The sequence below is a fragment of the Zalophus californianus genome, chromosome 17 (assembly GCF_009762305.2).
Source record: "Zalophus californianus isolate mZalCal1 chromosome 17, mZalCal1.pri.v2, whole genome shotgun sequence".
Taxonomy (NCBI): domain Eukaryota; kingdom Metazoa; phylum Chordata; class Mammalia; order Carnivora; family Otariidae; genus Zalophus; species Zalophus californianus.
The window spans coordinates 19,622,235-19,647,147 of NC_045611.1; positions in this window are offsets into that span (position 1 = coordinate 19,622,235).

The window sequence follows — 24,913 nt, forward strand, 5'->3', positions numbered from 1 at the left end:
GGATAGGAATATTCTTGTACAAGGCTCACTGTACACGTGTTGATATCTTTTGGGGAAATACATAGGAGTGGAATTTCTGGACCATAGGGTAGGTGACTGTTTATGGGAAATTGCCAGACAGATTCCCAAAGTGGCTATACCATTTTTGCACTCCTGATATTAATGTGTGAAAGTTTCCATTGCTCCACATCTTTACTAGCATTTGGTGTTGTCTTTCTTTTTTTCTCTTTTTAAAAAGATTTTTAGTTCTTTTTAGAAGAGGGAAGGGGGGAAGGGCAGAGGCAGAGGGAGGGAGATAATCTCCAGCAAACTCTCTGTTGAGTGGGTAGCTTGAGGTGGGGCTCGAACTCAAAACCCTGAGATCATGACCTGAGCCCAAATCAAGAGTTGGACGCTTAACCAACTGAACCACCCAGGCGCCCCGGGTGTTGTGAGTCTTTCAAAATGTCAGCTTAATTATAGGCAGATCAGTTACAGTGTGTGATGTAATTATATTTTGTGTTGGTTTTAATTTGCATTTCCCTGTTGACTAATGCTGTTGAGCCCTTTTTCCATGTGTTCCAGCCATTCACACATACACTTTTGTGAACTGCCTGTTCAAGTCTTTTTACTCATTTTAGAAATGGGGCTTTTTATGATTGAGGTTTGAGGAGTTCTTGATATATTTTGGATCCAAAGGATTGTATTGTGTTTTGTGAATATTTTTACCTAGCGTGAGTCTGATTTACTCTTTTTCTTAATGATGTCTTTTTAGAAATTTTTTTTTAATTTTGACAGTCTAATACAGCAAATTTACCCCCTATGATTAGTGCAGTCTCATTCCTGTTTAAGAAATCTGTGTTTTTCAAGGTTGCAAAGCTATTCTCCTGTGATTTCTTATGACAGCTTTGTTACAAACTTTTATGTTGATCTGTATGATCCACGTTGACTTGATTTTTGTGTATGGTGTGAGGCTTGAGGTAAAGTTCATTGCTTCCCCTTGTAGAGAGCTATTTATCCCAGTACAACTTACTGAACCAACTATCCTTTCCCCTATTGAATTGCTTAGGCTCTTTGATTGAAAATCAATTGGTTACAGAAGTGTGGATCTTTCTGGACTCTTATGTTCCATTGATGTATGTACCTTTCATTACCAATACCCCAGTGTCTTGATTACCATAGCTTTATAGGCAGTCTTGAAAGTTGGCAGAGTAAGTCCTTACTATCTTATTCTTTTTCACGATTGTTGGGCTTTCCTTGGTTCTCTGCATGTCCATTTTAAAATTATCTTACCAATTGCTACAAATGAAACCTAAGATTTCCTAAAATTGAGCTTTAAATATAGTGAAACACATAGATCTTGAGGATATAGTTCAGTGAGTTTTGACAAACCTATGTACCCATGTAAATGTTCTTCTCAAGACATTTCAGTAATCCCAGAAAGTGTCATTGTGCCCCTTCCTAGTCATTCTGCCCCCCAGAAAGAACTGCCATCTTGATTTCTGTCCCCCAAGATTAGTTTGGCCTGTTCTAGAACTTCCTGTAGATGGAACCAAGCAGTGTGTGCTCTTGTGTGAATGGCTTTTCTGTCATCAGAATACTTTAATCTGTTAGTGGTTTGTTCATTCTTATTGGGGAGTATTATTCCGTTGTATGAACACATCACAGTTGGTTCATCCTTTTACCTCTTTTTTTTTTTTTAAGATTTATTTATTTGAGAGAGAGAGAGCACAAGCTGGAGGGCCAAAAGGAGAGAGAGTGAGAATCTCAAACTCTATGCTAAGCACAGAACCCGATGTGGGGCTCGATCTCAGGACTCTGAGATCACGCACGACCTGTGCTGAAACCAAGAGTCAGACACTCAACCGACTGTGCCACCAGGTGCCCCCCCCCCTCTTTTTTAAGATTTATTTATTTATTTTAGAGAGCGAGAGAGCAAGTGGGAGGAGAGGAAAAGAGAGAGCATCTCTATCCTATTGAAGAAATTAGATGTAGCCCAAGCTCAGAAAAATACTCTATTTTTTTCCCTAGACATTCTATAGTTGTAGCTTTTATGGTTAGGTCTCAGTGTCCTGTTACACTGATAAATTTACTTATTAGCTGTAGTTTTTCTTTGCTTTTAGGTTATTTAGGATTTTCTATGTACATTATTATGTTGTCTGCAAATAAAGGAAGCTTTACTTCTTTAAGTCCATCCTATGTGCCTTTCATTTCTTTTTTTTACTATGCTGACTAGAGCCTCTAGTACAATGGTAAATAGAAGTGGTGGGAGTGGACATCCCAGCCTTCTTCCTGATCTAAGTGGAAAGCATTATGTATCATGTTAGTTGTAAGCTTCTCCTAGATAATATTTATTGTGTTTAGGGAGATTTCTTCTGTTCCTAGTTTGTGAGAGTCCCTCCCCCCGCCACCCAGCCAATCATGAATTGTCAAAAGGTTTTTTTTCTGTATCTGTTGAGATTGTTATAGCCCCCCCCTTTGTTTTATTAATGTGACAAATTTTATTGATCTTTAAATGTTTACCAAACTTTGTGTTCCTGTGATAAATCCCACTTGGTCATGTTGTATTGTGTTTTATAAGATAGTGTTGGGTTTGATTTGCTTATATTACATTAAGGACTTTTCATGAGGACTATTCTTAGATGATAAGTTCATGAGGTATACTAGCCTCAAGTCTTCTTGTGATGTTTTTGTCTGGTTGTTTTACATCAGGTTTATGCTAGCCTCACACAATGAGGCTTGAATTCTATTCCCATCCTCCAGTTTTTGGAAGGGTTTTGTGTAGGATTGATATTACATCTTCCTTAAATATCTGCTAAAACTCCCTAGGAAAATCACTGAGGCCTGGAGTTTTCTCTGTGGGAAGATACTTAATTGCACATTAACTTCCTTTAATAGATGTATGGCTATTCAGATTTTCAACTTTTTGAGTCAATGTTGGTGATTTGTGTGTTTCAAGGAATTTGTTCATTTCATGTAAGTTTTCGAATTATGGAAAAAGTTGTTTTCCCATTATTTTAATGTTTTGTCATTATTTTAATATATGTAGAATCTGTAGAGTTATGGCCTCTTTCCTTCCTGATAGTGGTCACTTGTGTTTCTTTCTCTTGATCAGTCTAGCTGGGGTTTTATCAATTTTATTAAACTTTTCAAAGAAATACCTTTGTCACTTTTTTTCATTGTTTTTGACTGTGTCCTCTTTCATTGTTTCCCCTTTATTTCTTCTGAATACTTTGAGTTTAATTTCTTCACTTAAAAAAAAAGATTTATTTATTTATTTTAGAGAGTGGAGGAGGGGAAGGGGCGGGCGGGGGAGGGAGAATTTCAAGCATGTGCAATCAGGACTGGATCTCATGACGACGACCTGAGCTGAAACCAGGAGTCGAATATTTTTACCTGACTATGTCACCCAGGTGTTCCTAATTTCTTTACTTATAATTTTAAGTTGAAGCTCAATTATACTTTTTCTCCTTTAATGTAAACCTTTAGAGCTGTAAGCTTGCTTCTAAGCACTGCTTTAGCTGTATCCCACAAATCTTGGTATGTTGTGTTTTTATTTTCTCCAGTTTAAAATATTTTCGAATTGCCTTTGTAATTTCTTCTTTGATTTATGGGTTATTTAGAAGCCTATTGCTTAATTTCCCATATTTATGGATTTTCCTGAAATCTCATTATTCATTACTAATTCAGTTCAAAGTTTCAAATCTTTTTGAATTTGAGGTTTGTTTTATGGTTCAGAATGTGGTCTATTTTGGTGACTATTCCACGTGTACTTGGAGAGACTCTTACTTAGATGAGTTCATTATAGTGTTGTTTACATTTTGTATATTTCTTGTCTTTTTGTTTACTTGTTAGCCTCAAAGTATGAGAAATACATTTCTGTTCTTGATAAGTCTCCAAGTTTATGATACTCTGTTACAACTGCCTGAATGGGCTAAAGTGCTTGGTCTGTCAAGAACTGAGATAAATTTACAATTAGAATTGCAGATTTTAATACTTATCATTTATCCTACTCTGTCAATTTTTGCTTCAGCTGTATGCAAGTAGGAATATTATGTCCTCTTGATGAATTGACACTTTTGTCTTGAAATGTTCCTCTTTATATTTGGTAATACTTGTCTTGAGGTCTACATTGATAATAACATAGCTCCTCCCGCTTCCTTATAATTAGTGTTTGCGAGGTATATCTTTATTTATCTTTTTGCTTCTAATCTATCTGTACACCTGTGCACATGATAAAGTTGGGGTTTGTTTTTCATCCAGTCTAACAAATGGTGTCTTTTAAGTGGAGTGTTTAGTTCATTTACATTTAATTATTGATGTGGACTTAAGTCTATCTCATTGTTAATTTTCTTGCCTCCTTTTGTATTAATTGACCATATTTCAGTAATCCATTATATCTCCCCAGTTGTTTTAGTAGCTATAACTCTTTGTCCTGTATTTTTAGTGGGTTCTCTGGTTTTACAATATACATCCTTCTAAGAATATACCTTAAAAGAATATACCAGTTTACATTTAATGTAAGAACCGTATAGCAATATAGTGCTACTGTCTCCTGCCTTTGTGCTATCATATTCCCACATTTTACTAACATTTGTTAACAACGTTACTATTTTTATTTAAACAATGAATCATCTTTTTAAAAATTAAGAAATGAGCGGAGGGCGCCTGGGTGGCTCAGATGGTTAAGCGTCTGCCTTCGGCTCAGGTCATGATCCCGGGGTCCTGGGATCGAGTCCCGCATCGGGCTCCCTGCTCCTTGGGAGCCTGCTTCTCCCTCTGCTTCTCTCTCTCTCTCTCTCCCTCCCCCCCTCTCTCTCTCCCTCTGTCTCTCATGAATAAATAAATAAAATCTTTAAAAAAAAAAAGAAATGAGCGGAAAATCTTTACTCAGATCTCTTGTTTGTGGTACTCTTCAATCCTCTGTGAAAATGGGAATTTCTGTCTGGTATCATATTCCTTCTTTATGAATAACTTCCTTCAACATTTCTGGTGGTATAGGTTTTCTAGCTTGGATTTTTTTCAGTTTTGTCTATCTTAAAATTTCTTTGTTTTCCCCTCATTTACAAGGGTATTTGCTCTGAATATAGAGTTATAGATGGAACATGTTTTATTTTCAGCACTTTAAAGACATTGTTCTGTTTTCTGGCTTGTATTATTTCCACTGAAAAGTTGAGGGAAATTATTACTGTTATTCTCCTGTGTGTTATATTTGCCTTCTCTGACTGCTTTGAAGATTTTTGTTTTTGGTTTATCACAATTTAATTATCATAAGTCATAGTGTGTTTTTTCTTTATCATGGTTGGCATTGATTTGTTTCCTGCAATCTGAGTTAATGTGTATCATCAAATTTGGCAAATTCCAATTTTTTCTCCAAATATTTTTCCCTACTCCAGTCTTTCTTCTCTCCTTTTGGGACTCTTAATTTCATGTATATTAGACTGTGTTAGGCTGTTTGATATTGTCTCATGGTTGAGACTATTCATTTGCTTTAGCCTTTCTATCCCTTTGTGTTCCAGTTTAGATACTTTGTATTGCTTCAGTTACAGTTTATTTATCTGTTTCTGCTGGATCTAATCTGCTGCTTAGCCTGTTCAGTGGGTTTTAAAAATTTCAGATACTATATTTTTTTAGTTGGAGAATTTCCATTTGATTAAAAAAAGTTTTTCAGACAAGTTCAACAGAAAAAGGATATAGAAAGTACAGCGTTCTCCTATACCCCCTCCGCGGTTACTAACACCTTGCATTAATGTGGTACAGTTGTTACAACTGATGCATCAGTGTTGATACCTTATTATTAACTAAATCCTCAATTTATACTAGGTTTCCTTTTGTGCAGTTCTTTAGGTCTTAACAAAAGCCTAATGGTATGTATCCACCTCTGTAGAATCCTACAGAGTAGTTTCACCACCCTACAATCCCTGTGCCCCCGCATACTCATCCTTTCTCTTTCTCCTGTCCTCCAAACAACTGGCAACCATTGATCTTTTTACTGTCTCCATAGTTTTTTCTAGAATCTCATGTGGTTGGAGTCATACAGTATTGAGCCTTTTCAACTGGCTTCTTTCACTTAGACATAGAGGAATCTTAAATGTGTGTTGCTTTTTGGGGCTTGATGGTTGATGTCTTTTTATTGCTGAAAGATGTTCTGTTGTATAGATGGACCACAGTTCATTCAGTCACCTATTGAAGGACATCTTGGTTTCTTCTACATTTGGGCAATGATGAATAAAGTTGCCATAAACACTAAGGTGCAGGTTTTGGTTTAGACCTGTTTTCAACACCTTTGGGTAAATACCACAGAGCATAATTTCTAGATCCTGTGGTAAGCCTATGTTAAGCTTTGTCAGAAAACACCCAACTGTTTTCTAAAGTTGCTGTACCATTTTGCATTCCCACAAATGATGAATGAAAGTTTCTGCTGCTCCACATCTTATTAACATTCGGTATTCTCCATGGTTGGGATTTTAGCCATACTAATAGATGTGTGGTGTTGGTTTTTTCATAGAGTTCATTATTCAGTTGAAATTTTCTACTTGTTCTCTCAATATTCTTGTTTTCTTTGAGTCCTTGAACTTGAAGTATTTAAAAAGCTTTGTCTGCTAGTTCTATCCTGTCTTTTCTGAGTCTTCTGTTTCTATTGGCTTTTTTTCCCCCCTCCTGCTGTTCATGTCATTTTCTGCTCCTTTGCATGTCTAGATGTCTATTTTTTTACTGTATGCTGAACTTAATGGATGTGAAGTTCTTGGATATCTAGATTTTGGTGTTTTCTTTGCTCTACGGTGTTCTCTGTTGTTCCAGAAAAAAGTTAATTTGCTTGTAGATCTCTTACCTAATTCATTAAAGGCTTTTTAAAAAGCTTTGTTTGGTGGGTCTAGGACTAGATTAGCCCATTTCTAAGGTGTGGCCCTTCTAGTCTCTCTATTGAATGCCCATGGTGTTGAACAAAGTCTGTACAACCTCACTGGTTGGGACACATCTCTTGGCCCTGTGAGAGCTCTGGGAGTTGAGCTCACAGTTCCCCAGAAATTGTCCCCCCGCTAGCTGTTCATTGCCTGGCCTTTAGGAGTCTTGCCCTGTGCATTCAGAGCCTAGTATTCAGCCAAAGACTAAAGAGCTAAGACTTGCAAATTCCTGGAGTTTCTGGCTTGAGATAATTTTCTCTCCAGTATCTGCCCCACAAATTTGAGCTACATTAATCATATCTTGGTAACTTAATTCTTTAGCCTAAAATTATAAACTAGCACTTGTTAAGTAGCATTAACTAGCACAGACCCAGGGCTCTGTTTGGAATTTTTATCCGCCCACCCACCGGTTATGGAGTAGACCTTATCATTATCCCACTATTGGGTGAGGAAAGGGAGGCCCAGATAGGACAGAGGAGTTGCCCTGCACGTCCCCGCTGCTAAGGGGTGACCTTCTGACTCCAAGGCTCTGCGTGCATAGGTTTTACTAATTTCCACTGTACTTGTACATTTTCTTATTTTTTTTAAAGATATTATTTATTTATCTGACAGAGAGAGCACAAGCAGGGGGAGGGGCAGGCAGAGGGAGAGGGAGAAGCAGGCTTCCTGCAGAGCAGGGAGCCCTATGCGGGGCTCCATCCTAGGACCCTGGGATCATGACCTGAGCCAAAGGCAGATGCCTACCCGACTGAGCCACCCAGGCGCCCTAGTACTTGTACATTTTCAAACCAACTTCTCAGGGCTCTAAGAGTGCAAGAAGGAGGTTGGGTGGATGGAGACCTGTCCTATCCCAGCCAATCTCACCTACCCACCTGCTGTTAGAATAAAAGCAGATCCGCTTTTAAATGTTGACGTGATGAGCGTTCCATGCAAAATATCTTGAAAGAATTTCTGCAGCAAGCAAAGCAAACAAATCTGTGGGCAACGATTGTGCCATACTAGGCTTTAATTTGCCCTTCCCCAATACTGGTTTCCTCTAAGATGTGGAAGAAACCAAGGAAGAGGGGATAAGAATGTCCCCTCTGTAGTTTCCTGCTTCCCATTCTGTGATGTTGCAGGAAGTATATTCATTGAGTTTGGATCCTGTCTCTACCACAAAGCTTAAGGTTGTCCTTAGTTTACTCGAACATCCATGGCCTCTGTTGCAAAGTCTGCCCAATTAGAAAAAGAACACTTTCCACAGTTGTGTTTTCAATAAACAGATGTAAAAAGCCTGGCCCCATGTGAGTGGCAGCCTCTAAGTGGCCCCAACAGTCCCCCCGCTTCTGCTGTTAGTGCCCTGGTGTGATCCCCTCTTCTTTAGTATATTTGCTTCGAATAAATATGGCAAAGGTGACAGGATGTCACTTTAAGATAAGGTTACAAAAAGATGATGGCTTCCATCTTGAACACCCCCTTAGTCTCTGTGATGTGGGGAGCTCTGAGGGAAGCCAGCTGCCATGTGATGAGCTGTCCTATGAAGTGGCTCATATGGCAAGAAACTGATGTCTCCAGCAGAGAGCCAGCCAGCACTGGAGGCCTGCCAACAGCCATGATAATGACAGTGGAACTAGATCCCCCCACAGGCCAACCCCTACTTTGAGCCTTGCAATGACTGCAGACCCTGCCCAGACCTGGACTGCAGGCTGTAAGAGACCCTGAGCCACAGGCACCCAGTGGAGTCATGTCTCGTTTCCTGACCTTCCAAAACTGAAAATTAAATGTGACTAAGCTGATAAATTTTGGGGTAATTTGTTGTTAGCAATAGATTAAAAAAATACAGGTAATTTATTATTAGCAATAGATGAAAAATACCAAGTATTGGGCACAGAGCTAAAACTCTGTTAATAACCGGTCCCTCTCTCCCTTGCTTTCCTCCCTTTGTATCCCTGGAGAATGGTGACTTTTGCTGGGGCCTGATGGCTGTTCTTACATCCTAATTGCTCTCCGCGTCAAGTTCTAAACAGAATCAGACATGGCAAATACTTGGAGTTGTGAGAAAGGGAGAAGCTGAGAAACCACGGTTCGTGTGGTAGCATCCCACTGGAAGGTGATCCTGCATGGTTTCCTGTGCAAGCACACAAGGAATGGGGGTGTGTGTGTGTGCGTGCGCCCCTGTGTGTGCGCATGTGCGCCCGTGCGCGCGCGCACGCGTGTGTTTCCTTTTCCTTCTCTCTCACATTTTCTGGCTGACTGTAAAACTCAGTCTCTTCCCTTGGGATCACTTGGAACTTTTATTCCTTCTCATATACAGGTTCTCGGCTTTCAAATTTCCCCCGCTTTCCAAGTTATGAATCCACAGCTCGGAAACTGAGACGCCTGAAATCTTCAGGGTATTGTTCATTTGATATAATGTCCATCCCTTGGTAATGCAGGCACTTGTGGAATTTCTGGGGTCTGCCTGCCAGAATGCATTTCATTTGCTTTCTTTGGGAATTGAAGAAAGTCAGTCTTAGAGCTACAGTGAGATAATTGAGGCCTGGTCCCCTACTTTCTTTCCCCCCTTATGAAATCTCAAATGGGGGAAAAAATCTCCACCAGGTATTTACTGATCCCTGGCACCTGTTCCAAGGGCCGAGGAGCAATTTCACTCTTAGAAAAAATGTCCCTTATGTAACATGATCAAGGTTGAAGAATGTACTACAATGTGGTAGGAAATTGCTTGAAGGATATGGTCCATCCATCCATTCCTCTAAGACAGCACTTAGAACCCTGCAGGGGCTAGCAGGCTTGTCAGTGTTCTAGGAAGGCTTGGGGAGAGGCAGTAGGGAGAAAGGCAGGTTTTTGGTGTGCATGTCTGAGTGTGTGTGTTGTATACATATATTTGCATATACTGAACACAGGCTACAGGCCAGACTGGGCCCAGGGTCTTCTCTCTAGCATCTAATATCCAGTGTGATTACATCTCTAAAAGCTGCATATCTGGAGAGTGACATTTACAACCCCCCACCCCTGCCAGTTTAAATGCTGTTACTGGATCTTTGGTTTAATGCCATCTGACTGGACCACTATCCATCTCATGGGACGAGGGTCCGTTCCTGTCTTGTTCGTCAACATGCCCTTCAGGCTTAGGACAGTGCCTGACTCCTGTAGTAGGCACTTAATAGATAATTGTTAAATGTTGGAAGAAAGAAGAAAGGGACCGGTGAGAATAATCTGAGAATTTACTCTCAAATATTGCTGAAGAGCATGTGGACAGTGTATCACGGTGTCCTCTGAAGGAGGACTCTTGGGAGCATGAACTTTTTTGTTTTAGAATGAAGAATGCCTTCCCAGGTTGGGGATGGGGGTCACTTTGCTTCAGTTGTGTGGACACAGATTTCCTCTTTGGACTGGCTGCTAGGAAACTCAAACTATGTTGGATTGACCTCCCATGATTGCATAAGACTGTAGGGAATGCTTTCTTTGCTGCCAGGCCTGTGTGCCTTGACAAGCAAAGCTTTCTCACTGCTCCTGGCTGTTGGGATTGTGCTGTATTGCATGTGTCTTTGTACGAGGTTGTGAGTTCCGGGGAGTGCATCAATAATGCGGTTCAGGCGGGGGTGGGAGTTAAAGGAGCAGTTAGAAGGAAAGCATGGGTGTGGTGAAGGAACAGAGGAGTTCTCTGGAAAAGGGAAGAACATTGGGGAGGAGGGATATGAGCTTCGGATGGTGACATACAGAGCTGGGATCCCCCATAAGGCCTTCACGACCTCTCAGGAGCTGGTCTGTGGGAGCTGTTTGGAAAACAGAGTGGGCATGTGGCTAGCATGTCTCTGGGTGAGCTGGTGGCTTGGAGCCCTCTGAAAATGGGGAAGGAGGCAAGATCATGGAAGTGTCTACTAAAGTCAAGTTTAAATTTCCACTTGGCACTATGAGCAGGCACTTGCCCTCTCTGTGCCTCCATTTCCTATCTGTAAAATGGGTCTAATAGCAGTGTGTCTTGCTAGAGTTGCCCTCAAAGCTCAATGAGGTAGTGAAGTATCTGCTGACCTGTCCATTGCCCAAATGTTAGTCAGTGTGGCCATTGCATTGAGTTCACGGTGGATTCCTCCCACATCTGTGGTCTTCCCATGGCCAGGCTGCAGTGGCACTAGGGAGGGAGAAAGGGAGATAAATTCTGAATTTCCCTAATGTAGCCATCAGGCCTTGGTTTGAAGTTTTTTTTTTTGTTTTTTAATTTTTTAAAACCCCCAAATGTAACTGGCCCCTCCTCGGATTGTTCCTGCATTCATCCACCATTTTTTTTTTTAAATTTTATTTATTTATTTGAGAGAGAGAGAGAGAGAGAGAGAAACAGCATGAGAGGGGAGAAGGTCAGAGGGAGAAGCAGGCTCCCCGCTGAGCTGGGAGCCCGATGTGGGACTCGATCCCAGGACTCCGGGATCATGACCTGAGCCGAAGGCAGTTGCTTAACCAACTGAGCCACCCAGGCGCCCTATCCACCATTTTTGGTTGTGGGTGAATCTCACAGAAGTTGGCATCAGTAAAAGTCATGAATACATTCCAAAAGTTTTGAAAAATAATGCTTATCTTTTTTATTTTTATTTTCTAAATTTTTTAATGGAAGCCCTTTTGAGGGCAACCAAGGGAATTCATTGTATGCACATAACACAGAAAAACTACAAATCCATCTTTGGAAAATAAGATATCTAAGTATTTTTTCATGGCAGTTGCCAATCCCCGCACCCCCCATTTTCCTCTCTCTACCAACTATCTTCTGCCTCCCCTCTCAGGCTGTGTTCCTCCAGCTTTCTTCCCTTTCTGGGGATCTTCTGATTTCTACAGACCTTTATTTAGAGGAGGGATCATCAAACTTTTTCTGAAAAGGGCCAGATACCAAATATTTTAGGTAGTGTGAGCTCTGTGTTCTCTCTTACAAGGGCAGAGTTGAGTAGCTATAATGTGGAAGCAGCCACAGGCAGTAAGGAAGTGAATGGGCATGACTGTGTTTCAATAAAACTTTATTTACAGAAACAGAAGTAGACCACATTTGGTCCACGGGCTGTAATTTGTGGCCTCCTGATTTCAAGCAATTTAAGAATTGTGTTTTTTGGGGTTTTGTTTTGTTTAGCTTTACCAATTGGTATTTCTTAGTATTACTCTACCCAGCAAAACTGAGGATTTTGCTGAGGATATATCTGTCTTTGGAGGACCACGAAGGTTTTGTAAATAACCATTAATATTTTCTCCATCTCATGTTGATTTAAACAGGTCAAAATGAGGCTTTGCCCACACTGCCTGTCAGACACATGTATTGGGTACCACTGAGGCCAAAGGTTAGTGTGACTGGTTTCCCAGGCTCCTAGGTGGGGGATGTGTGTGGGTGTGGGTAGGTGTAGGTAATTCTTGGGACCGGAGTTTTCTTAGCCAATAATGGGGAAAACTAAGGTTCAGTGTTTTGGCTTTTTTCACTTTCTCATTTAATTCTGGGAAGTCCTCACATCAAATTGTGTAATGGAAAAAGTACTGGACCAGAGCCAGGGGATCTGATTGCTATTTTGGTTGTATTACTACTTTTGTGTTTGACCTTCGCAAGTCCTTTCATTCCCTGGTTTAGGTCTGTCCGATATTTAACTAGAATCATTGGTCACCAGATCTTTCAGCAATTGTCTCCTATTCAGAGGAAGTTTTACCTGGAGTTCAGATGCATATAGAGTGAAGTGAGGCTGAGGCATCAGAGTCCCTTTGTCCTAATACTCAACCTCACCCACACCTGAGGGGAACCCAAGAAGCCTCTCCGCTGGAATTCAGGGGCTCTTGGCAGCATAGGGTAAAGACCACTGAACTGTATGGTTCTTTGGTCTTGTCTCCTCTCCTGCCACTAAGCACCCCTAAAGTTGTTGATGCTCCTTCAAAATGGAAGACACCCCCAGAATTGTTGATGCTCTTTCAAAATGGAATAGACTTTTCCTAAATTGGTGCTTACACACTCACTAGTCTCTTTTCCTCATTGGCTTTTCACTCTTTGCAATTTTCATGCCTACTTCCTGGACTCCTTACTTACTATCCGTGGCCCTACTCCAGATGCCTATTTCAGGGGTTCCTCTAACCAACTGACTTCTTATAGAAAACTTAGGGGTTATGCACTGATTTCAGAAGCATCTCATCATGGCTTTCAGCTATCCTTGTTTTAATGAGCCTTTCCTCCCTACACCTAAAGAATTCAGGAAAATCCAAATTGTGACCGGTAAAAGTCACTGTGCTTCTAGTGGGACCCTCTCTGGAGGAAGCCTCCTCCCCCTTGCTGGGACCATGCCTGGCACCTGCTGAATCACCGAACTTAACCTTTAAGGAAGTGGTACAGTGTTACTGAGCTCATTTCCTTTAGGTTTTCTTTTGTCCATTGATAAGATGTTCAATGCACAGAAGACTCCGTTTGTAGGATTGTCTATCCAGGTACTCTTTGCAGGTCTAGATGGTGACAGGTTTCGCTGTCCCAGCCATGTCCAGATTGCTTTCGTCTACTGTCTACCTGGACCCTCCTTCCTGGCTTCCGAGGAAGTGGGATGGAACTGTGATTGGGCCAAACCTGACATAAATGAGGACAGGGATTCAAAGATAAAAAAGAAAATGATTTAGAAAGGAAACCAAAAGAAATTACAATTAGCCGCAGGTCGCTAAATCTCCATTAGCCTCCCACTGTGCTGTTGTTCTGTAGCCAACTTAGATTATCCAAAGACAATGTTTAAAAGCCATTTTAACTAAATTAGCAATCATGTAAAACCTTCCCTCAGAATATATGTTTATCTGCACTTTCCCCTGAACATTTTCTGTCAAGGAATTACATGAAAAATTGAGGTCAAAAAAGACTGGTACAGAGAGAAGATGTTTTGAGCAAGATATCAAACATTTGATATTAACTCTATGTGACTGCATGATTTTGATTTCCATTTGTTCCCTCTAACTAGGGTGACTGTCTTGGTTTGCCCAGGACAGTCCTGGTTTTTCTCTGTGGTCATGGCATAATGATGAATAACAGCCCCCCCCGCAAAAAAAAACTTGATTCTTACAAGTGTTCCAGTATGGACAATAAACTGTGTGGTCCCTTTGTAGATATGGAGATAAAAACTCCAGTCTCCAGAAGGTGCAGAAGGTAGTGATGTAGCCAAATCGTTTTCATATGGGACTGTCTTAAAACTTAGACCTTGAGCCTGAATATAGCCCATCTCCTCAAGGACAGATGCGTTTATCACAACTTTTGTGTTTTGGTATAACATACTAGAATCTTAAATTCCTTGCTACAGTGTTAGGCATATTCTAGACCAAGAATTTTTCATTTTCAAAAATTGTACCTGGGTTAATGTATTTGTTGATGACTTGGTGACCCATTTTGTGCTTCTGGCTGTGTTAGGGATGGATATAGGGTGTGTCTCTACTCTGATTCTTCCTCTACCCCACTTCTCAGGGGGGCTGAAGGAAGATTTCCAAGTTGGGAAGGGGGTTTGCCTACTGACCTTCAAGATCAATCACGAGCTCAGAGTCTATGTCTGAATTAAAAATGGCGACTTGGCGCACCTGGGTGGCTCAGTTGGATAAGTTTTGCCTTCGGCTCAGGTCATAGTCTCGAGACCCTGGGATCAAGCCCTGCATCAGGCTCCCTGCTCAGCAGAGAGCCTGCTTCTCTCTCTTCCTCTGCTGCTCCCCCTGCTTGTGCTCTCTGTCTCTCTCTGTGTCAAATAAATAAATAATTTTTAAAAAATTAAAAAAAATAAAAAAATTAAATTGGTGACTCATAGGGGTGCCTGGGTGGCTCAGTAGATTAAGTATCCAACTCTTGATTTTTGGCTCAGGTCATGGTATTAGGGTCATGAGATTGAGCCCCCTGTTGGGCCCTGTACTGAGCGTGGAGCCTGCTTAAGATTCTCTCTCCTCTCCTTCTATCCTTTCCCTCCCCCACTTGATTGCTCTCTCTCTCTCTCTCTCTCAAAAAATAAAAATAAAAAACAAAAAACAAAAACCAACTCCTATCAACATATAATAAAAAGAGACTTCGGTGGTTATTACAGTTCTACTTTTCCCTTGTGAGCCTGAGCTGAGTTTGACCCTGGCTTTGACCATTTGGTGGTTATGTGGCCATAATTGAGTGACTTAAACTTCCCGAGTTTATTTTCCCATCTGTAAAAGGCACTGCTAGGGCCTGTCTCCTCTACGCTAGGGTGCTAAGGTGAGGCTCGGGTCAAGTGATATCTGGAAGAGATGTAATCTCCATGCAGATAAAAGGCAGTTTTATCATCCTGCTGGTGTATGAGAGAGCAGTAATTAGCTAATTCTTGGCAGCTTAACCATGGTTCAAAATAGGCCCCCATTTTAGCATTTACCTCCCCTCTTTGTGGTCAGGGAGTGTAGATTTCCTTTTGGAAAATCCTGTTCTCTTATGACCTTCAGTTCTTCATCTATAAAATGGGGACAATTTTAGCGTTAAGAACTGTACTTGGCCAATTGGACTTTTCTGTCCTAGAACTATAAACTATGTGACTATTTTTAGAAAGGAAAAAACTCATTCTGCTGCTGAGCAGTAGAAGTAGGACAATCTAGCCAGGTCCTCTCTGACCTGTGAAGGTCAAATGAATTAATGCATGCGTTGAGCAAATGTTGATTGATGTATTTCTATCAGACAATGAATGCCAAGTCTTTCACATATTTTTCTCACTTGATCCTCAGTACATACTGTGTTGGAACTTGCTGCTTGCTTTGCAAATGAAGAAATGGAGCTTATGGAATTTAAGTAACTTGTCCAATATGATATAGCAAGCATGGTGTGAGGCCAAGATTTGAACTTGGGTCGCTCCAACTCCAAAACCGATCTTTGCATTTGGCCTCCCTGCTAGGGGAAGAACAGCTGGACGCAAATTTTATCGAAGATGCTAGTGAGTGAGTGTCCCTTTTTTTCTTTCATCCAAATGTCGACAGCAGTAATGAAGGATTTCGTTAGCATGGAGGTTGTGGGTGGGGGGCATCTATTGGCCTTATCTGTATAGCATGCCTCCCCTCTCCCTCCTTGGCCCTGTTTTTCTTCTTCTTCTTTTGGTGGTGGTGGTGGTGGTGGTGGTGGTGGTGGTGGTGGTGGTGGTGGTGGTGGTAGTGGTGGTGATGATGATGGCCGCGGCAGTAGATTCTTTGCTTTGGAAGGCACACCGCATTAGCTCATTCCATGTAATTCTTATGGGCATGTCAGTTACAGAATCAGCTCCTCTGGACACGGGGGCTTTCCACTGATCCAAGTCTAGCCAATCGGAGTGCAGTTCCTCTGGTCACAAAGGCTTGGTCCAAGGAGTGGGCATGTGACCCAAACCAGCCAGCCAGTTTCTTCCATAGGTCTTACCTAGACTGGGGAAGGAAGAGTTTTCTCTTCTGCCTCTGGGATGTTAAACAAAGGTCCTGGATGCAGCCATCCTCTCTTGTAGGCAGGTGGAATCCTGGGAAGCCAGCGAGAATGGGCCTGACCTGCAGAAGGAAGCTGAGGAGTGAGACAGCCTGGAAACACTCCTCAACAAATCACCCCAGTCCCCACTGTATCGTTTCTGAGTTTTGTCTGTCATTTGTACTTGACTGATACAAGATGCTTCCTAGCATATGTTTGCAGAAGTGCAGAGTCTGAGAATTATTTTCCTCTACCTGTGAGTGGAGGCAGGGGACGAGTCAGTGGTGTAAATGGAGACCGTGATTACGGTCATGTGTTGTATGTTGTGGTTGCTTTGGTTTTGGGATGTGTGTGTTTCTTCCCAAGGATAAGTCGTTTGCTCATTTGTATATTTCCTTAGGTATTGATTCACTCAGATAACCCCCCGAGTACCTGCCAGGTTGCAGGGCTGTGCAGGTGCTGGAGGTCTGGTGGTGGCCAGGAGCCAGAACCCCTGCCCATGGGCAGCTCATGGTCTAGAGCCCTCTTTATGTCCGAGCCTCCAAGGCCCTCCTCTTAGCAGGCTGTGTTTGCCATTTACAGTCTACTACTTGGGTCCTCAATTATTTACAAACTCTTTTTACCAGAGCATCCAGAGGCTTAAAGACAGATTGTGTTTCTGAGAACTGGGGTCAAAGCTCTTCTCAAGAGACCCCTGTTATCTGAGTCCTCTCCCCTCTTTGCCCCTAGCAGACCAGGATCCGGACCAGCTCTCTTGCCAGAATCATTCCTAGGGGAATGTTGAAGCTGGAACTCAAGCCCTTTTGAATATGTTCTTCTCTATTCACTTGAGATTAAACTCCCTTGTGGGTCCTGATGGATCTTGAGGTAGAATGTCGGACTCCGCCCCCCCCCATGAGAACAGAGGCATACGGGGGCCCTTGATGCAGGCCCAGCAACTGCTGGTTGTGTCTGCTCACCCCGCATTGCGCTGCCAGGTCCCGCTACCCCCGTCTCTCCTCCGGCTCTCTGAGCATCCCATTTGGCTGGGGTCCTCCCCCTCCGCGGCCACTTCCTGTTCCGCTGCCCCCTTTTCACTTGGTCACCATGGCACCAGGTTGAGCCTTTCTGGAAGATCTTTCTTGAAATGCATGTGTTCCTTTTGGTGCTGCCTGGCTCCAGCACCTCCTAGCTCCCTGTTGCCTGGGACTATGCTCTGGGGAGAAGATCTGGCATAGAGGGTGGAAGAGTCAGGGCCAGGGCCACTGGGCGGGAATGGTTAGAATACCAACTGAAGGCAGACATCAACAGAATCGAGTTGGGGAAGTGGTGGTAGGAGTGGAGGGAGGAGGGGGGATACCTAGAAGGATCTGAAAACTGAATGGGGTACAACAGAGGAGGAAGAGGGGTGTGCAGAGTCACTCCGCTAGATGTTGCTGGAGTTGGGCTTGGAGACTGGGTCTTCCTGACTCCGGCCAGTGCTCGTTCAACTACACCCACTTGTCTCCCAACCACCCACCTCCCCTTACCTGCTGCTTCCCTAGAGTAGCCATCTCCACCCTGCCAGCCTGGAATGGGTACCCTGTACTATGATCAACAATGTCACATGACCTTCACCAGACCAGTGATAACCCCTAAGAGAGTGCTTGAGTGGGAACACAGATAATTGGCCTCATGTCTACCTTCCCCATGGGGGCCACCCTGGCCTTGCTCACCACAGGGTCCCGGTGAAATGTCTGGAACATCTTAGATTCTCAAAAGTTGGTGGAATGACCAAACGAACACATGGCTTGATCTGTAGATTTCTGATCTTCTTTACTAGTTTTTGGCCCAAGATATTCATCTACTTATATCGGGACCTCCTGGCAAAGAGAGAGAGAGAGACTGGATCATCACGGCCATTCATAAATGTTTTATTCCAAGCCAGCTTTATTTTACTCTGCACAAAAATACCAGTAAAAAATACCTAGGTGAAATTTTTGTGTATCAAGCAAGCTACAGGGGAAACGGAAAGGCCATGTAGAGCTGTGGTGAGGAACGGTGCATTTGCTATCGGAAGCCAACTGAATGAGCTGGAGTTCTGCCGGTTGCAGGAAAGGCAGCCGTTGGGAATCTCGGAGGAAAGTCTTGGATCTCCACCCTCCAGGACCCGTTGCCCTGGAGCTCCCCGTCACATGGCTGCCACAACTCCCACAACTGAAAGTGAGGGATATTTTGAATTTACAGATCTCAATTAAATTTCAGGGCTTCCTCTGAGGGGTTGCATTCTGAAGTGTTGGGAGACTGAGTTCTCTGAGTAATGGGGGGACCCAAGAACAGATGGGGAGTGAGCAGAGGCAGGGTCCCCAAATGGGGTGACAGGGCAGCGCTAGGGAGAGATGAAAAAAATAGTGGGGATGGTAGGGTTGGACCCTAACATAAGCCCTGGACTCTTTTTAAAAAATCTTTTCCCATTAACAGAGGGACTCTAGGGTGAGAAATAGGAGACGTCAAAGGACACATACGGGGTGCCTGTTACATTCCAGGCACTGTGCTGTGAGTGCTGGAGTTAAACGGGAGAAATAGTAAGTCATCCCTCTTTCCACGGCCTCCCGAAGCTCGCTGCCCAGTGTGGGGGTTCAGATCATAAATATGCAGAGATACGAGCCAGCACAGGTCATGTGGGCTTGTTACATCGAATAGCCAGGAAGGAACTCCTTGAAGTGGTACAGCGGAGGCTGAGGGCTGAAAGAGGAGCTGCGCACAGAAGGAAAGAGCACTGCTGACAGGCGGGACCACAAGTGCAAAGGTCCTGGGGCAGCAGTGAGCTCTGTGGGCTCCGGGGGGCTGGAAGGCAGTAATGTGGGTGGAGCAAAGTGAGCAGGGGGCTGTTGGCACTGGGTGAGCGTGGGCAAATCAGCAGGGCCAGTGGTACCAGGTGAGAGGGACAGGAGGTTGGACGATTGGCATGCTGTGGGGTTTCGGGCCGTTTTGATGGCAGTTTTACAGTAACCCCCTCCCCCACTGCTGTGTGGGGTGTAATAAGGGGAGAAGGGAGGATGTGGGGGAACCGGGAGGAGGCTGCTAGGGCAGGTTCAGGTAAAGGGACAATGACAAAGAGAAGGCTGAAGGCAGTGGTGAGAGGAGAAGAAGGGAACAATTTGGGAGATTCTGGGTTTTACCTCTGGCCCCATGACTGGGGCTGGGGCCTCCATTTACCTCTCTTAAAATGAGAGCTATTCTCGAATGTCCTCGCAGCTGTCTGTGTCCTGGGGACTCTGGCCCTGGGAGCTTTCCCAAAGTCTGAATCCATTAGCTTTTCCTCTCAAGACCGAGAAACCCTCACTGGAAACAATTTTGATTCATGACTTAAAGATAAGTTTTCCAACTTTCTAAAGTTCTGTTCATATTTTAAGTGCATCTTAAAATCTTGTGTCCTTGCTTCTTGGTGGGAGCCGGTGGGTGACGGTGTTACATTATTAATAAAATATGAATACGCGAAAACACATACTTTAATGTAACTTATGTGGGAAACATGATCTTTGGAGACTTTTGGCAAGCGGTTGGAAATGCGTGTTTGCCCCCAAACTTGGAAAGCCCTTGATCAGGCTGGGGTCTTTGTTTCCAGCAAAGCCCTTGACCCCTCGTGGTTTCAGTTCTGTTTACTCTTGGCAAGCATTTCTGGTTCAAAGGGAGAATCTTAAAAAGCTGGATTGGGGAAGTCTATAAAATCTTAACGCATCTTTGACATCAAATAGCTCTTTCAAAGCAGTGATTTGATGAAGTAAATAGGAATGCAGCAGCACAAACCATATGGAACGCATTTTCCGTAACTGCTCCGCACTCGAATAACAAAGGAGAAAAGTTCTTGGCACGGGGAGTTTGGGATTTTAATGACCCTTAAATATTTGGCTTAGTTGCCAGATGTGTTTTACCAGGCTGAAAACCCCAAGGATAGGCCCTGCCTTTCTCTTCGGCAAAACATAAGCTAACATGATGTTGCTCTTCACGAAAAGATGTTTGTGCCTCGTCGCAGAAAGCTTAATTCACCATGATTTCCTTAATTATCCGCCCCTCCCCCTAACTGGCATAGTCCCAGCTCGCCTCCCGCAGCATTTCTGATGTGAGACGCTAAGCCAGTTAGGACAATGCCACAGAAACCTCCTTAATTATTTGAAATGCGGATCAAAGGGTTGAAACATGGTTCCGAGTGAGTGAGTGTTGCTGCCGGAACTGGGGCAGGGCCGGGGCTTTGGTCTTCCTGGCACGAGGGTCTCTGCCCGGACCGGCCGCGTGAGCCATGTAAGCCCCTTGGGTTCTTAAGCTAACCTGGGACGGTGCCACGTTCAAGCTGTTACTGTCAGTTCTGGTTCGGATTATGAACGAATCCACCTGTGCTAGAAATGCAGACCTGTGTCTGCTGCCTCTCAGGGCCCTCGTCTTCAAAGTCCCTCATCCGTTGAAACATCTGTGTGTGTGTCAGTGGGGTGGTTCTCATCTCAAGACAACTCCAAAACTGGTTTGTCTAACTTGTGTGCACTTAGGAGTGGATAATGGATCCCTAATAACCTCCCCCCAAAAGACACATAAATTCACAACTTCATCTCCTTCTGACCCTCTCCCCTCTCATGCTGTTTGTCTCTCTCTCTCTCTCAAATAAAATAAATAAAAATCTTTAAAAAAAAAATTCACAACTTCAAATGGAAGGGGCCTTCAAAGAGATGAAGCCAAGCATCCCCGTTTCACAGATAGGGAAACTGAAGCCCAGAGAGTGGACATGGCTTGCCCAAGGCCCAGGGCTTGACAAGCTAGTGTCACAACCAGGGTCAGAATCTCCCTAATTCATCAGCAGTGTGGCACCAAAGTGACTTCTGTTGACAAAAATAAAGTCTATCTGCAGAGGGAAAAGATTTCCCCAACACAGAAGATGGTTAGAAGTATACCCTTTAGGAAAGGATCGGCAAATGGGCAGGGACCAATCCACCCATCAAGCCCTGAGCTAGATATTTCCCTTAGGTAGAGTTGCGTAGCCTTCCGTGAAAGGAATATAGAACATTTTATAGAAGAAGAACCAGAAGTGAAGTGACGTGATGTCACCCAGCCAGGGCGGGCCAAGTGCAGGGTTGGTTCTGCAGCCCTGGCTCCTCTTCAGATGTGAGGGTTGGACCCTGGGCTTGACCGCAGGGGTTCTGGAGGCCTGGAGCTGGGGAGCTGGGGCTCTGTCTCTCTGCTGGATCTGACGCTTGGGCCACTGCCTTTTCCAGCTTGTGTTGCCCTGGAGGAGACTGCATGCTCCTCTCAGCCTGGCAGGAGACCCAAGAACAAATCTGCTTTTCCATCCTTGCCAATAGATGGATATGGACAGAAGCCCACACTCACTATGGAGCTGGGAGAAGGTTCAGAGAATCTCAGACCAGAGTCATACCAGATACTACGGTATACTTTCTCCCTTAAAAAATTAAATGCCGTTCTGCTTAAAACAAAACACCACAAAACCCAAACCCTGAATCTAAGTTTCTTTGCCTTTTGGTGCACAGAACTGTGGGTGGGGCTGGTGATGGTCGCCAGAGGGGACAGGCACGCAGCTGCCTTGCTGGATCGCATTGCTTCTTCCCAGCTATCATCTCCTTGCTCTTCCTCATTGCCCCTGTTCCTAACCTGCCAGGTTCCTGTAGGCCTCTCCTTCTGGTTGACCAGTGACCCTCATCCTCCACCCTATCAGTCATACCCCTGGGATGTGCAGTAGTCAGAGTGACATTGCATCCATGACCAGATGTCCTTAAGGGGAAAGAGATCCAACCAGAGGCTGCAGAAGCCGGGAGCTAGGCAGTGAGAAGAAAAGATAGAAGGGCCCAGAGCTGGCCTCTAAACAACGCAAAGGGAGGCTCCAGTTGGCCTCCCCAGCACTCCTCTCTGGGAGGCTGGGGATGGGGCCCTGCTTTGAGAGAACTAGGAGAACCAGAACTCAACCTTGATTTTGGGATATGCAGATTCCTGAGCGGTTTCCAGCTTTTTATTCTTCCGTGCAGACTTTGCACGGCCCCAGCTAGAGTGGGTGGAGGGATATCGCTCCTGGGTTCTCTCCCTGGACCTGCTCTGACCGTACTGGCTTGGGGCCATGAGCAGAGAGAGGGATGATGTGGCCTTGAGACAGATTGGGTTAAAACCAGGGGGCTTTGCACTGTGTCAGCCATGTTCAATAGAGGGATTATATACCCCCAGTCTTCCCAGAAAGATTTATTGTATCTCATTACCGGGTTTTCCAGCACTCGGCTTGGGTGAGACTGATGTTCTGTATTGTAAAAGAATGCTGGATTTTATGGTCTAAAACCTTCATTTGTTAAGAGGAACAATCAGGAGTGACAATGGGGAGCCCCAAAGTGGCCCTTGTAGGATCCCGAGGAGATCCTGAGGAGATCCTGAAGCCAGACAAGAGTCTGAATGTCCCAGGGCTTCTCTGGCTAGATCAAGCGTAAAATATTGAACTGGCCTTGAGGAAGAACCAGCCAAACCTTAGCTCCTGAGAGCGTGTGGACTTCGTTTCCCTTCTCCCAAGACTCTTGCCTATGATTTCCTGCAACTCACTCCTCACTGTTTCTCCACGTTCAGGACTAGTCCTAGCACTTAACAGGGTGTGGAAGAGAGGGTGAAGGCAGGGAGATTCACATGTGCAGGTGGGGGTGGAGAGGTGGGGGCAGATGCACGTAGGACTTAAGTATGATTTAATTTTTTATCAGAGGAATAGATTAAAACATCAAAGAGTTCGATGAGGATCTTAACGAACAACAGCAGACTCCTGCCCCGACCCTTCTCACCTGCTTCCTGTTCTCAGAGGCAGTAGCAGCTTTGAACTTGGAGTTGTTTTTTCTTAAATTCATTTTAACAGTCTGCAGGTGATCTTTTTTTTAAATTTTTTTATTGTTATGTTAATCACCATATATTACATCATTAGTTTTTGATGTAGTGTTCCACGATTCATTGTTTGTGCATAACACCCAGTGCTCCATGCAGAATGTGCCCTCTTTAATACCCATCACCAGGCTAACCCATCCCCCTACCCTCCTCCCCTCTAGAACCCTCAGTTTGTTTTTCAGAGTCCATCATCTCTCATGGTTCATCTCCCCCTCTGACTTACTCCCCTTCATTCTTCCTCTCCTGCTATCTTCTTCTTTTTCTTTTTTCTTAAAATATGTTGCGTTGTTTCAGAAGTACAGATCTGTGATTCAACAGTCTTGCACAATTCACAGCGCTCACTGTAGCACATACCCTCCCCAATGTCTGTCACCCATCCACCCCATCCCTCCCACCCCCCACCACTCCAGTAACACTCAGTTTGTTTCCTGAGGTTAAGAATTCCTTATATCAGTGAGGTCATATGATACATGTCTTTCTCTGATTGACTTATTTCACTCAGCATAACACCCTCCAGTTCCATCCACGTCATTGCCAATGGCAAGATCTCATTCCTTTTGATGGCTGCATAATATTCCATTGTGTGTATATACCACATCTTCTTTATCCATTCATCCTGCAGGTGATCTTTAGAAATGTCATCTGGGGTGTTCTTATCAGACACAATCTATTGACTTTGTGCTGAGGAAGAGGAGGGTTTGGTGTTCTTCTGCCCCCTCCCCTCCTCGGGCCCTCCCCCAACCCCTGCGGGTCCTCCCCTTCTCCAAGTGTGTTTGTTACCCATTTCAGTTAGGTCAACACTCAGTGTTGTTGTTCTGAACATGTAAATATTATTCACAGTTGAGACACGTGGTGTCTCATGATTATGTTTTTTCTTTCTTCTGCAGTGATTTATTTCATCCGGAGCTAAAATGATGGCTTTGTTTGTTCATCTGCTCGGTTTCTGTGCATCCCAGACTGGCCAGGCCCATCAGGGCGGTTGAAGCCCCAGATGGTGTCTCTGCTCTGGGAGCTTGCCACCCTGACGCTCCATCTATAGGAATTGTTCTCCGGGGTTGCTCTACCCTTCTTACCCTGGGACCTCCTTCCCATCTGCTTGGGAGTTCCCTACCCCCCACCTGCCTCCAGTCGACTGTGCTCTATCTTCTGTTTCTAGAATTCCACCCTCTTCCTAGGTTTTGATTACTTCCTCATTGGATGCATGGCTTCCTCTTGAAGTGCATGGATGATACCTTTGGGAAGACCATGCGTCTTAGGAAGATCTTTCCTACCTGAGCATTGCAGTGATCATTAGCTGGGTATAGAATTCTAGGCTTCAAGTATTTATTCTTGCTCATGATTCTGAATTCTCTTCCAAGTTCCGACATGGCTGTCAGTGGCACTTTAATGATCTTTTGTCTATGACCTGCTTTTTCTTTCTGAAAGCTTGTGATATTTTCTCTTTCTCCAGTGTTGTGATATTTCACAATGATGTGACTTTGTACTGATCTTGTTCACACCGAGCTGAGCTCTCACTCAATGGGCTCTTTCAGCCTGGAGATGCGTGTTCTTTGGGGGCATTCTGTTACTCCTTTGACAGTTTTCTCTTTTTCTTCTTTTGTTACTTTTTAGAACCTCTGGCTTTCAAATACTGTTTTCCTGGATTGATTCCCTAAAGTTTTACTTTTTCTCTTCCATTTTTGTACTCCCCCCCAAAGTTTTGCAAGTTGATTTTGGTTAGTTTTTAACAAAGTAACACTTCTGTCTCATGGATCTCATACTTTCTTACTTCTCTAAG